The sequence below is a fragment of the Molossus molossus genome, unplaced genomic scaffold (genome assembly GCF_014108415.1).
Source record: "Molossus molossus isolate mMolMol1 unplaced genomic scaffold, mMolMol1.p scaffold_m16_p_8, whole genome shotgun sequence".
In the NCBI taxonomy this organism is placed as follows: Eukaryota; Metazoa; Chordata; class Mammalia; order Chiroptera; family Molossidae; genus Molossus; species Molossus molossus.
In genome coordinates, this window is record NW_023425402.1 from 64,295,464 (window position 1) to 64,310,789 (window position 15,326).

A 15,326-nucleotide genomic window follows, 5' to 3' on the forward strand; every position below is an offset into this window, starting at 1 on the left:
ATTTAATACTATACTATTCACTGTTCATATTGTTTAGTTACTTTACTTTCCATAAGTATTCTATTACCATGTGAAGGTAAAAATATTTCTCATATTTCTATTATATAATTAAAAATACCAGGTGCACTTCTTTAGTATATAGTGGGTACAAAATAAATGTAGATTTGAAATAAGCTGATTGCTTGAATCCCTCTTAATGTACGCTCACCTGGAAGAACCACAAAGATGAAGTCTTCCTGTTCACAGGGGTTATTTTATGTTCTTCAGTTAGTTGGAGGTTTATTGTAATTTAATATTTTATCAATGGCATATCTGACAAGGTGAATTTTTCTGAAGTATATAGATGATGCTAAAATGGAAACATTCCTAGTAGTGACCTGAAGGGAGATGAGAATTTGAAAGGCTCTAACTTGGAGGTAGTCATTGAAAGCGAGCTTAGAGAATCAAATAATTGTAAGTACAACATAGCATATTTTACAAGAAATAAATTGTGAAGATTACTTAGAAATATATTGAAAGAACTGAAATACCCTCCCTCTGATACATGGATTCTAACTCCAGACCTGCCAGTCTTTCCACTCTCACCCTCATCTATCTTTCTTGTTCCTAAACCCAGAGATTCCTCTCAATCAAATGCACCCCTTCCTACCCTCATACACATCCCCCATGTACACTCCTTCTTTCTATCTTTGCTCAACACCTTCCTCACGTGGTTCTGATTTCTCCTCTGTTTCCTCTCCAGGAGAAAACTCTCTTCACTGGGGCCTGTAAAAATTTTATTGATGAGTTCAGGTCACACAAAGCATTATTATTATTATTGTTATTATTATTTGTAAGTATCTTACACTAACAAAATAATCCTAATTCTTCCCTCTCATCCCTTGTATCATTGCTGTCCTTTATTTCATGTACATATGTACATAAAAGCATTTACATATATACATAAAATATAAATATAAGTATACATAGTTAGATACATTTTTGATATAATTTTGAACAAACTGTTATGCTAAATCAATTAAGGAAAAAAATAAAAAAATTTTTACCTTCACTTATTTCTTCTTTGATGCTCTTCTTTTCTTTATGTAGTTCTGAATTTCTGACGTATATTTTTCTTCTTTTTCAAAAATTTCTTTTGACAGCCCTGGCCAGTTTGGCTCAGTGGTTGAGCATCGACCTGTGGACTAGAGAGTCCCGGGTTCAGTTCCCGCTAGGGGCATGTACCACTAAAAAAAAAAAAAAAAATTCTTTTGACATTTTTTTTGCAAGACAGGTCTACTGGCAATGAATTCCCTAAATTTTTGTTTGTCTGAGACAGTCTTTATTTCTCCTTTACTTTTGAAGGATAATTTCACAGAAGACAGAATTCTATGTTGGTGTTTTTTGTTTTTTTTTTCCCTTTAACACTTTAAATATTTCACTCTCTTCTTGTTTGCATAGTTTCTGAAGAAAAGTCAGACATAATTCTTATCTTTATTCTTCTATAGATAAGATGTTTTTTCCTGATGCTTCTTTAAGAATTTTTTCTTTTCTTTTTTTATAATTTGAAAATTACATGTTTACATATAGTTTTGGGGTTGATATTTTTGGCATTTATTTTACCTGGTGTTGTCTGAGCTTCCTGGATTGGTGGTTTGGTGTCTGACATTAATGGGAAAATTCTCAGTCATTATTGTTTCAAATATTTCTTCTGTTTCATTCTCTATTTCTTCTCCTTTCACTATTCCCATTACATACATGTCACACATTTTGTAGTTGTCCCGCAGTTCTTAGATATTTTATTCTGGTTTTATTTTTCAGTCTGTTTTGTTTTTTTTTTTTGCTTTTTAGTTTTAGAGTTTTCTTTGAAAATAATACTCAAGCTCAGAGATTCTTTCCTCAGTTATGTCCAATCTACTAGTAAGCCCATCAAAGGCATTCTTCATTTCTGTTACAGTGTTTTTTATTTTTAACGTCTCTTTTGGTCCTTTCTTAAGATTTCCATGTCTCTGCTTACATTGCCTATCTGTTCTTACATGCTTTCTACATTATCCATTAGAGCCCTTCACATATTACTCATAGTTGTTTTACATTTACAATATGATAATTCCAGAATTCTTGCCATGACTTGTTCTGATGTTTGCTTTGCCTCTTCAAATTGTGATTTTTATCTTTTGGTATCCCATGTAATTTTCTTCTTGATAGCTAGACATAATGTACTGGGTAAAACAAACAAACAAACAAACAAACAAACAAACAAACAAAACCCCTGCTGTAAATAGATCTTTAGTAATGTGGTGGTGAGGTATGAAGATAGGTAAAGCATTCTTTAGTCCTATGATTAGGTCTCAGTCATTTAGTGAGCCTGGACCATGGACTGTGACCTTCAGAAGTGATTCTCACTATTTTTCCCCCATCAGGTAGGAGAGATTCAATAGAGTGAGTTGGAGTTGGGTTTTTCCTTCCCCAGGACAGTTAGGTTCAGATACTATCCCAGCAGATTAGGGTGTCATTAACTAGTTTCCCCTGAGGGCAGGCATTGTTATCAAGAGCAGAATGTTCTGACATATTTCAAGATGGCTTTGTGCCCCTGCAGAAAGCACCAGGGATTTTTATCCAATTCTTACTGTGGGAATCGGGTTGATATCCAGATAGTGTACCTTCTCCCTTTCTTCCCAAACTGGATCTCCCTGGAGTCTTTAACTCTCAGACTTGTCCACACTGAGTTTTCAGCAATTCATCAATTACAGTTTAGGTTTTTCTACCCCAGCACTGGTTCCTGGGGTGGTTTCACCTGTGAGTCTCTGCTCTGTATTTATTTGCCTGTCTCTCCAACCTTGGGGGCAGCAGTTTGCCCCGTGTCCTCATCTCTCTTATGTATCCTAGAAGAGTTGTTGATTTTTAGTCTGTTTAACTTTTTACTTGCTGTTTGATAGAATGGTGACTTTGAAGCTTCTTTCATGTGGAACCAGAAACCAGAAGTCAGCATTTCTCTTTCCAAATCTTATAGACTATATCATCCATTATGATTTACCATCTGATTACGTACAGTCTTTTACTAATCCCTGTTGTTTCTGCATAAGTCTTGTCTTAATAGGTGGATATAAAATTATATAGTGGAGGGACTTCTTAGCAAAACTTGAATATGAAACATATCACAATAAAGAGTCTGTATGGCATATAAATGTTCCTGTGCCTGAGATCACTACAATACTCCAGCAGACAAGGTCCATAGTCAACTTAAAAAAAAATATATATATATATCCTCTGACCGAGGATATTTTTCCTTTTTTTTTTGTTCAGATAAAGTGGGAGGGAGAGAGAGAGAAAGAGGAAAAGAGAGAGAGACATCAATGTGAGAGAGACACATCAACTGGTTGCCTCCTGCCCCACCCCAACCAGGACCAGGAACGAACTGCAACTGAGGTACATGACCTTGACTGGAATCAAACCCAGGACTTATTGGTCTGTGGGCTGTTGCTCTAACTGCTGAGCCAAACTGGCCAGGGCCATAGTCATCTTTTAAAGAGCTCAACTTTTTCTGAGAAATAATAATGCTCCCACCTATTGAGCTATATTTGAGGCACCATTTCCATACGTCAATTTATTTCATCCTAACAACTTCATAAAGTGAGTATTGTTCTTAAACTTTATATTAGAGATTGTTTTATATTTTTTTATGTGATGGTCAGTCAGGTATAACCACAGAGGGGACACAGGCTTGGCAGAAGAAAACAGAGTGTATTGTACTCACAGGTCCTAGAAAGACAGAGTCACTGCACACTCTGAAGGGGCCACATGAGGATACCAACCCAGAGAGCAGGCTCAAACAAACAGGTGGGAAGCTGAGACAGAGTAAGGACCTGTGTTGGGTACATGAGCAAAAGGCATGAGTGGATTTCATTAGTGCATTTGAATGTCATAGGTCATATCAGAGGATGTCAAGAAGGGGAACTTGTGGAAGGGTCCAGCCAACCACACTGGTGCACCTGGTCACCTGGGTGGGTGCTCATAACCTGTTTATGGAGATGTCAAGGCAGCAGGAAAATATGAAATTGTAAAATCTATAATACACAGACGAGAAAACTGAATATAAGAAATTTGTTCAAGGCCAAATACCTAATAGGTAATGATACCACATTTTGAGCTCAGGCACACTGAATTCAAAGTCCTTCACTGTTAGGCTAACTCATCTCCCAAGAGATGATACTAGAGGAATAGCAGAGAACAAATTTCCTGTGATTGCTATGCTTTGCAGTAGACTATGTGGCTCCATTTCATCCACTGTTTAGGCATCGGGTTCCATTACAACTAAGATGTATTCGAATGAAACACCAATAGAAATGTCAAGTAGACAAAGACATGAAGATTAATGGAATTTGCTTATTAGAGGAAAGAAGAATTTCTCACTGTTTGACAAAATGTTTCAGAGCAAAAGTCACCATTCCAGCAAAGAAAAAGATAGGAGAAGATGAAGCCAGTGAAACGGGTGGTGAGGAGGGGGAGAAGCAGGAAATTAAAAAGCGAGAGAGTAGAATTAGGAGAAAATGTGATGGAGTAAAAAGGTGGTGACTAATAACAATGACAGTGAGGAACTGAGGTGAATGTGACCAAGAGAAGAGGAAAGAAATGGCAGCTAAAGCCATGCTGTTCTTGAAGACTCCAGCTGTGTCATGCTCTCTGGAGGGTTTCATAGGGCCAATGTGTGTGAGTTTCTGTCAACAAGACAACAGCAACAGTCCAACAATGCAGTCTAGTAGAATTCTGTGATAATGAAAATGTTCAATATTTGTACTGTCCAATATGATGGCACTAGCCACAAGTGGCTACTGAATATATGTGTTGTAGCGAGTGCAAATGAAGAATTGAAATTTTAATTTTATTTAAGTTTATTAATTTAAACATAAATAACCACATGTGGCTAGTGATTGCTCTGTTGGATAGCAAAAGTCTTGGGCTTTCAGTTGACAAAGGGATTCTAGGGACTTCTCTAAAAAGCACATTCTATAACCCCCTCACTCTCTATAGAGATGCTGTTGGCACAGAAAAATATACGAATGTCCAAAATTCAGATCCTGGGTAATCAAGAAAAGGCTACATTATATTCCATTTGCCAAGTGTTCGGGGCTGAATTGTGTCCCTTCAAAAATCATATGTTGAATCCCTAATCTCAGATGGGTTTGGGTCTTTAACGAGATGATTAAGTTAAGACTGTTGGGTTTGGCCTTGATCCAAGCTGATTGGTGTCCTGATAAAAAGAGGAGATTAGAATACACAGAGAGACATCAGGGGTGTGCATGCATAGAGTAAGGTCATGTAAGAACACAGTGAGAAGGTGTCTATCTGCAAGCTAAAGACAGAGGTCTCAGAAGACTTCAAACTTGCTGACACCTTAATATTGAACTCCTAGCCTCCAAAAGTGTGCAAAACTAAATTTTTGTCATTTAAGTCATCCAGTGTCTGGTATTTTGTTATGGCAGCCCTAGCAAACTAATACGCCAAAGGCAGTTAAGAACAAGTGCAATACATTTTTCAAAATTCAATGTGACTTAGGTCAAAAGTTGTAACTTTGGTTGAACTTTTATTTCTTTAACTTTGTTTATTTATAAAACTTTATTTCTTGACCAATTCCCTCAAAACTGTGAATTCACAATCAAAACCAATGTGAAGGCTGAGAAACTTGTAGTGGAGCATTCAAAGAAGAAAACCAATTATAAACTACAATTACCTGCTACTGTGAAGTATTTTATATGCTATTCAATTTAAATTCTAAAAGCCATATTAATGACAGTTAAATGGTAGTTCCCTATGCAAGATGACAGGCTTTAAAATGTGACTCCTCCACATAAGATGGAAGAGAATTTCTGGTTACTGAGCCCTGGTTTGGTGCTGTGAAGGTCAGCATTCTTAAGCAGGGGATTTGCATTAGTGTCTGGGTATTACAAGAGCTGCATAAATTACCTGTTGCAATGACCAGTTCTTTCAAAGATCCCTGCTGGCAGATATGGTGAGCACTGAGTGTGGGGAGGAGAGGGAGTCTCTATTTTTCTTGTTGACAAAATATGTTGTCATGTTTTATCTCACAACTTTTTCTTGCTATGAATGTTGTCTTCATACATATTTGTTTTTTGTTTTTCTGTGATATGCTCCAATTCATCACACAATTGCTAGGCATGGCCTGACCTGTAATAGTACTTTTGAATCTTACAGTTATCAAGATATTATGACAAGACTCCGTGTTGTGCTGAAATGTGAGGAGGCCTCATAAGCAAGCCTAAAGCTGCACATTTTAACAGAAATTATCTATGAATTGGAATAAATGCTACAGATTTGCAGCAATTAGTAAATAGACAAATTTTACTTAGTAGACTAAAAAGGTATAAACTTATTTACAGAGACTCAGAAATCTTAACAGAAAACTGTTTTCCCCTTATTAATGAACATCTCCAGTTGTGAGGATTTTCCCTCAAGGAAAACTTCATTTGAATCAGTGTTAAAATGGGCTCTTCTCCAGGATGAAATCATGAAGTTGGCAAAATCAGTTCTTCCTGCTCCCGCACTCTCCTGTGTTACTGTTCACAGAGTGGGGTCAGGTCATTCGGGCAGTCCCTGGTGCTTCTGACCTTTGGTTGCTCTCTCTTGCCTTTAGATTTATCTATAAAATATCCTATTCCCTCCATGCTATTTGGATTTCTAGTTAATAAACAATCCTTGCTAATATATTAATGGGTTATGATGGAAATTCAACCTTTCTAGGCAGCATCTTTGTTTTCACACTTTTTTGATAATGATGTTGACAGTTAAATAAGAGAAGTGAATGGAGGTAATCTGATTCCATGGTAGATGGGGGAAGGGTGATATTCTATCCCAGATGTAACTTCTGTTTCCTCTGAAATTTTATTTCTTATAAAGCTCTTTCTACCTTTGTGAAGGCTTTGCTTCAATCAATGGATACTTCATTCTTGGAACTGATAACTAGACATGAAGGATCCTGCTTTTGGGGAGAAAGGGTAGCTATCCCCACACTGAAATATGCCCTTTGCAGGCACCATTTTGTAAGTCAGGTACCTGGTCTGTCCACCAGACCTAGTAGAAATATCTGAACCAGAGAGACCCAACCCTAATTTTCAGAATGAGAATCAAAACTGTCGTTGGGCCATTCAAAACATCTGTATCAACCAGAATAGACCAAGACATGCTTCTGTACTAAGCAACCCCCAAATCTTAGTGACTTTAGTGACTGTTATTAAAAAGTTTATTTCTCTCTTCTGTATATATCCATCATGGATGCCCAGGAGTTACATTCTAATCTCCCCGTCCCAGTATCTAGACTGAGAGAGCAGCCGTTGTATTAAATGTTGTCAAGCATCGTGCCAGAGGAAAGAAGAGCTCTGGAAGGTGTCACAGCAGCAATTCCATGCTTAGCCCAGAGGTGACATATGTTACTTTTGCTCACAACTCACTGGCCAGAACTAATCACAGGGCTCTCCCAGTCACAGGGGCCTTGGAAATGCCATTCCCGTTTTCGTGTGTCTGAGAGAAAAATTGGGCATATTTGGCTAACATCATAAATGACAACCACAGTATATGAAAGGACTCTTTTATTTGGGAAATTTATGAGAACAAAGCTTTAGCTGAAATTAACTAGATATGTATAATGAAAGAACTCTATTCATGGTACTAAATAGTTAAGTTAGTCATAAACAAATTCATATCAAATTATAAATAACTCTAACCAACAGTGACCAGAGAAGCATCTCTCTCCTGGGCCTGATTAGATCATCTTATTTTGTTGTTCTGCTTTGGGATTCTGGCTCCTCCAAGTCAAACTGTCAGCTTTTATCAGAGCTGATGTATTCATTACAAAAGGTTCCCAGTTTTTACCTCCAAATATAAAACTTTAATGTTTAATGCAGAGAAATTTTCTGCCTTAATTATACAAACTTTGCTAAGTGAATTTTTATTATTCTGGTCATTTTCCTTTTTATTTTATACAATACAAATCTGTGAGTCATAGGAAATGTGGGGGTGGGGTTCCTCAATATGAATATGTTTGGCAGAGTGTCCCCCATCTGTGAATATTTTCCACAGAAGCTATAAATAGATATGATTGAACCATATAAAATTGCCATTTTTGTAGGTCAAGTAGTTGAATACTGTCAATTACATATGTTTCAACCTAATAAATACCTTCATGGCTCTAGATAAGAAAAATATTTTCAAGAATGAATATTGCTTTTAGAGTCCCTCCCATTTAGTTATAATCCCTGGTAGAGGTTAATAGTGTGGACTTTGAATTCCAATAGTCCTGCCCTTCCACCAAGATTCTCCTTTTCTAAGTCATGAGGCCTTATGTAGTCCCTCTGGCCTTCAGTTTCCTTGTGGTCATAAAAATAATACCAACCTCATGGGTTTGTTGTGTGAACAATTGTGTATATAACACACCTACCACTGTCCTTGGCATCTATCACATTCTTCCATATGGTAGTTTTATACATTATTTCTTCTTACTTGCAAATACTGCTGACCACCACATTAAAAATCAGCTGCCTATAACCAGATTCTGCCTAGCTAGAGTTTTCCCGATCAACTGTCCTGTGTCCTCTGTGTGTGTATTGTAGGCGCACTTGCTCCTACAGAAATGATCTGCTCTATTCAAGGACAGTCCAGGGACAGACATCCTTCCTGGGCCCCTTCACAGCCCCATACCCTAGCAAGTGCCTCTGCGTTCACCCCAGAGGAAGGAAGAACCCAGAAGAGGGGCTAGGGAGGAATAAAGGAACTCTTGCATTTCCATAGTAGCCTCCATGCTACCCAGGAGGGAGGATAAAGGCAAGGAGAGGTACAAGACACCATCAGTACAAAGGGTAGCCTAATTTTTCCATGCTCATGCTTGCTTTCTCTTCCTCTTGACCCTTCTTTTGGAGGTACAGAGTCAGGAATGAAATAGAAGAATTTCTCAACTCCTCTGTTTCTCTTCCCTAAGCAACAACTTGCATAGAACAAGTGAGGTAATAAGCAGATGAGAGGGCCAGTGTGGATTACAAATCACTAAGAGTATCTAGTTTCTGGATATCCCCACTCTGTCCTCCCTCTCATCACTAAATAAACATTTGGTAAGCATTCGGTGTTCTTACAAATAAAGTTTAATCCTGCATAGATTGGCATTCACCAAACTGAGAAAGAACACTAAGAGAATTTTAAATTAGTATTAATAGTAAGAAACATAAGGACAATTCAATTTACTCTTCTTTAATAGTTAACTTGAGACAACACACAGAGTTGTTGGAAGGAACATCCATTCTAATTTTGTCTATCCTAATCATGTTTGCTCAAAATAAAAACTCATAGCCACATGATGTGAGATAAATAGGGTGAATTCTCAATGCCTTTTTAAGACTTTGTATTTCATGTAGTTAGAAATTTATGGCACACAGAGGGGGAATTGTTTTCAAATTCCCAAATTTATTAAGAATATTTACAAATTCTTATGTCAATTTATCTTTCATTTACTTAATTCCTTCCATAAAGAAGTAATAAGTGCTATGTGAATAAGGTCTCAGTCTTTAAAATACCCCTCTGAGATAGAGAAGGGTTTGACTTATAATTTTATGAAGTGTCTAAGTCATCTTAGAAATAGAAACAGAATTACTTGAAAATCAATAATCTTATGTAGTCTCTGTCATAAATATTTATCAGAGTTTTTCAACACTTTGTAAACATTGAGTGTCATGGGAAATTAGCATTAAAATTTTTGAAGCTTGTTGAATATCAGCATATGAATAGAAATTAATCAATACTATAGAAATTGATGATAAAGCTTGCTTTATGCATAAAAACCAGCTGTCTCTCTACACATTTGGGGTCACCTGGGCTGGGCTTATTAGCTCTATACTGCCGGCTAGGCTGGGGACCACTTCGAAGATCTGCAAGCCCATTTGTAATCAACATTCCATTGTGCTGCAGTGGAACCTGTCCTCTGCACAAAGAGCTGGCCAGACTGGATACAAATAATTAAATGCTAAACCCCGGAAGCAGTCTTAGGCTAGTAAACCTTCCAGCACAATGAGCTTCAACAGAAGAGAAAGGCCACCACAAGCTATATCTTGTTTCAGGATTCCTCCTTGAAAGCATACAGTCAGGTGAGTCACAGAATTTTCTCCCCTGCTTGTTCAATAAGAGGCATTGTTTCTTTGCCAGTCTCCCTATGGGAGCTCAATCAATATTAATTGAATGAATGAATGAACTGACATGAAGTATGTGGTGGGTGATGCTAAAAGACTTGCCCTGTAGTGGTCATATGGCCTTACTGGCACATAAATAATAGAATTTCTGGAGGTTATTACTTTTCCTAGCTGGTGGCCAAGACAATGGCTTTGCAATTGACAGTGCTCATCTATGTGAGAAAATGACAGTATGTTTTCTGCCAGCATTTATTCTGTTTTGGTATTGAATAGAGCTACAAAATTGGCTCATTTACATAACATTTGGGATAGAAAAGGTAAGAGAATGGCAGGTACATTCTGCTATTTAGTCATAAACTTTCAAGAACTATTAAAGAATCTGGATTATTTTATTATGCTTTTTTAAAATGAGTCTTTTTTGTTGTTAATTCTCACCTGAGGATATTTTTTCCACTGATTTTTAGAGAGAGTGGAAGGGAGGGAAGGAAGAGAAGAGAGAGAGAGGGAGAAATGTGAGAGAGAGACCTCGCTTGGTTGTCTCCCACATGTGCCCCAACCAGGACCAGAGATTAAACCTGCAACCCAGGTACTTGCCCTTGACTGGGAATTAAACCATGACCCTTCAGTGTGTGGTTCAATGCTCTAACCATTGAGCAACACCAGCCAGAGCTAAATGACTAGTCTTTATTGTATCTTCTTAAAGCATTCAAAAGCATTAACTACACTTGTTTTCATATTCACTGTATTATATATTATTTTTTAAATTATTTAATTACAATAGTAAGTATGACTGCCATAAATAAATTTGGAATATAAACACAACTAACCATGGTCAAGAGCAACAACAACAAAAAACTCAGTGATGAAGGAGAAGTGCACCGGCATGCTAGCGAGGAACTGAAAGTGTATCAGAATACTTAAGGCCACAGTTAGTATGTTTTGCAGAGGGCATAAGAGGGTTTGTAAATTTAGCTAGTCCATTAAATAGAGATGAATTAAGATGGCTTCCCCTGTACTGCTGTCCCAGTTCCCACATGGCTCTCATCCCTCTTGTGTCCACTTTTACTCCTTCTTAACTCTGGTCATTTTGTACCGTTCTGCCTCCTATCTACAGAGCCTGGCATATAATAGTTGCTCAATAAATGGATGTTAAAGACCAACCAATCACGGGCTATCAATTATGATTCTTGGATACATGATGCTTCTATGATTTTTTATTCCTCACTATTGTCATACCTGAAGCTCTCTGGATCACTTAGTGCAGCTCTATGTCAGTAAGTATTTAATCCAAGTGTATCTGACATAACGAATTCATGGCTTTGATGCTTTAACTCTTAGTGACACAAAAATTTTAAGAACTATTTCTCCCTGTTAAGTAAACCAAGTCCTTTAACTGTTCTTCCTGGTCTTAATTGTCTGTCCTGTCATCATACTTCTAAAAGTAAACTCTGATTTAAGTTATAAAGCTCATGAATAACCACAACATCTGAAAGAATGGCTGACTAGATCTGAGACTCATTAGCATGACATCTTTATGCTTATTGACAAGATTGCTCACATATTTCAGGCATTATTACATTTGTTTGCTTTTACACTTGTTACTTCAACTACTATGTTACACAAAATACAACTTTTTTTTTTTTTAAAGCATTAACTGGGGTTAATTTTAACCTGCCGAGGGATAGAAACTTGGTCAGGAACCCTGGCTTTTGTACCCACTCTTAAGTAACAGATAGACCTATAGTCACTTGAAGTCCCCAAAACAATCTTAATTCAATGATCAAAACATCCAGTCTGCCCTGGCCGGTTTGGCTCAGTGGTTAGAGCGTTGGCCTGCGGTCCTGAGAGACCCGGGTTCGGTTCCCGCTAAGGGCATGTACCTCGGTTGCAGTTTGTCCCCGGCCCTGGTCGGTTGTGCGGGTGGCAGCCACTCGATGTGTCCCTTTCACATCAATGTTTCTCTCTCTCTCTCTGTTCCTCTCTCCCCCCCCCCCCACTCTACCTGAACAAAAAATGGAAAGAATGTCCTCGGGTGAGGATAAAAAACAAAAACAAAAAATCCAGTCTAAGATATTATTCAAATAATTAAATTTATTTAGCATTAAAATTAAAATCCTTTTTCTTTCTTTAGCTTGAAATTGCTTCAGGCTGGAAGTCTGCAGTGGGGAAATGGGGCAGGATGGATTTTTGTTCATTTTTCACATTGGGCTTCTCCTTCCCTTACCCCCACTTACTAGCTAATTCTTGCACACTCTATGGGGAGTCATGGGGAGGGTAGAAAGAGGATGAGTCATTGGAGAACGGAAATGGTCCTGTTCACATTGGTACTGTTGTAAGCTGGCTTCATGCTCTCTGGGCCTGGCTGGTGAGAATAATCAACTCTTTCTCCCAAGAGATGTTTTCACGGTTGACCCTTTGGATTGCACTTCCTGTGATGTGGGTAGATGCATCTCACTTCCAGGCTGTCACTTGCAACAACTCTTACATCTCCTAGGAATTCTGAATTCACCTCCAATTTCCTGTTACTAGAAATCCTCCACCCCTTTGGGTGGTCCTTTAGGACAAGATGTAAAATGACCCCACAGCAATTTGTCTCCCACGTGACACATATCTGGTACACAGGAAACACTCACATATTTGTTGACTTAGCAAACTTTGGAAGTTCAAGTCTACTCTCAATACAGCCCCTGTTGACATAGGGATATTCAACTTTCTCAGGCATCAGTCTTTGTGTCTCCCAACTCCCAATATATTTCAAAATTCTCCAAGTCATCCCATAAAAGCCTCTCTCAGGAAGCTTGAGGTCATAGAGCTAAAACCCACCCTCCTTTCTTAGGCTCACAGAATGGCAATAGTTCTCTCAAAGAAATGTCGTCACCAAATTTTCTCCTCTTTTCAAGCATTTTTCTCTATTTATATCTGCGGTCCTCTAAGTGTTTCTCTATCATTTTCTTTGTAAATTCTCAGATGAGGGTTTGTCTCACACTCTCTCTCTCTGGCTTTCTTCTGGCACTTCAGTCAAAACTGAAACAGGATGCGTTGCCCTCTGACACCCTGTTAAATATCATTTCTATACCATGCTCCTGGTTTAGATCAAAGTTGATTACCACTTATAAACAAGTGAAGAAACGGAGGCCAAACAAAATGCATAAGAAATATCTGATAAGTCATTGAAACTGGCATAAAGGAAGTACTAGTTGTTGTCACAAATGAAAACTGTAAGCTCCAAAGAAAGCAACCCTAAAGGTTAGAAGTGAATCTTGGTCAGAGATTCTTATGCCCTGAGTGCCTTTGCAGTTACACTCTTCTTGCTTTGATTCCTCACCCAGAAACTTGAGAATGTCTCTTCATTAGGAAACCAACAGGCTGACACACCAATTATCTCCTGCTCCTCAGGAATTATACACATAAGCTCACATATAAGTATGCTAGCACCAAGTAATGAAAGAGCATTATTAAGAGAAAGTAAAAGCAATGCAAATCAAATATTAGACCACAGAAAGATAATAGCAGTCTCAAATCCTACAATACTCAAAATAGATTTCCTCAAGTATTTATTTATTTTTTTTCAATTTCTAGATAAAGGACCATTTCCTGCTGGGACCTACTGTCACCTCTGCTGTGCCCTGTTGGTATGAGCTGCTGCCAGGTTCTTGGTTATTTGTTTCCTATTGGCAAAATTTCTTCCACATGGTGTGCCCTCATCCCCACAAATGTGCTCTGCCTCACAATGATGCTCTGGCTTGGTCTACTCACCTCCTTCTTCCGGAGCCACATCACATGCTGAATTAGTTCTTGGCCTGCTCCTCTGTATCTAGTGATCATTATTGTGCACCTGTTCAGGGGACGGCACTGAACTGGACAAGACTCTTCTGGTTGCAAATGACAGAAAGTTAGTTTGAACAAACTAGGCAAAAGGGTGAATTTATTGGCCCAGAATCCAGGATGTGTAGGGGCATAAGAACTAGCTGTTGACAGCAATTCTAAATATAGATCTTCAGGAAGCTATGCTAGAGCTTCTGTCAGGGATCATGTAGTACGTTGGCTCTCACAATATCTTTGTGGGAAGTTTAGATCTTGCTTTGGTCCTGGCCTCTGGACTCCCTCTCCTCTGGTATCAGGAGAAGTGGAGCCTCCTCTAAGAGCAATAGCTGGTTAATCAGAGGATTCTGGGCCTCTGATTATTCGTCAGTTTTTACCTTTATGAACTTGTGGCTTATTGAATAATTAAAGCAAATTAAAGAATTCTAATTGTATCTAATTTCATGTTTACAATAAAAAAAATCAAACACTACTTCCCTAGACATAAGTTTTATTTTATTATCAATGTAAAATTACACAATGCCTCCAGTTGCTTCCTCCTGGGATCATTTTCTTTTTTCTGGGGTATATCCTCTAGTAATTCTTATGAAAAGATCCATGAGTAATAAGCTTTCTGAGATTCTGCACATCTAAAATGGTTTACTCTACCCTCATATTTGAGTGACAGTTTCACTGTGGATAAAATTAGAGACTCAAAGCTATTTCCTCTCAGCTTTTTGAAGATGATGCTCTGATACTCTGTTATAGCCAATGATGTTGCTGCTGAGTATGGTGTCTTATGATTCTAATTTTTCTGTAGGTAGTCTTTTTTCCCCTGCTTTCTCCTATCTTTTAGGATTTTCCATTTAGTCTTGACATACCTATGGAGTGTCTAGAATTAGGCACTCCATAGGTATGTCACTGTTGGTCCTATTGTTGTGTTTGTTCATTGACAATTTTAGGGCATAAGTCTTTTTTTCAGGTCTAGATATTTTGGCTTTTATGTCACTAGTATTGTTCCTTCTTCATTCTCCATATTCTCTAAGTTTGGACTCCTCATGAATTGATATTGATTTCCAGCCCTGTTTTTTATGTTAATTTTTTCAGCATTTCTTTTGTGCTGTTTCCCCACCACCACCATCACCACCCCTTTATTGATGTTAGAGAAAGACTGAGAGAGAAAGGGAGAGATAGAAACATTAATGAGAGAGAACATCGATTGATCACCTCCTGCGTGCCCCACACTTAGGATGGGGCCCACAACCTGGACATGTGTACTGACTGGGAATCGAACCAGCGACCTCTTGGTGCATGGGTCAGTGCTCAACCACTGAGCCACACCAGCCGGGCTTTTGTGCTATT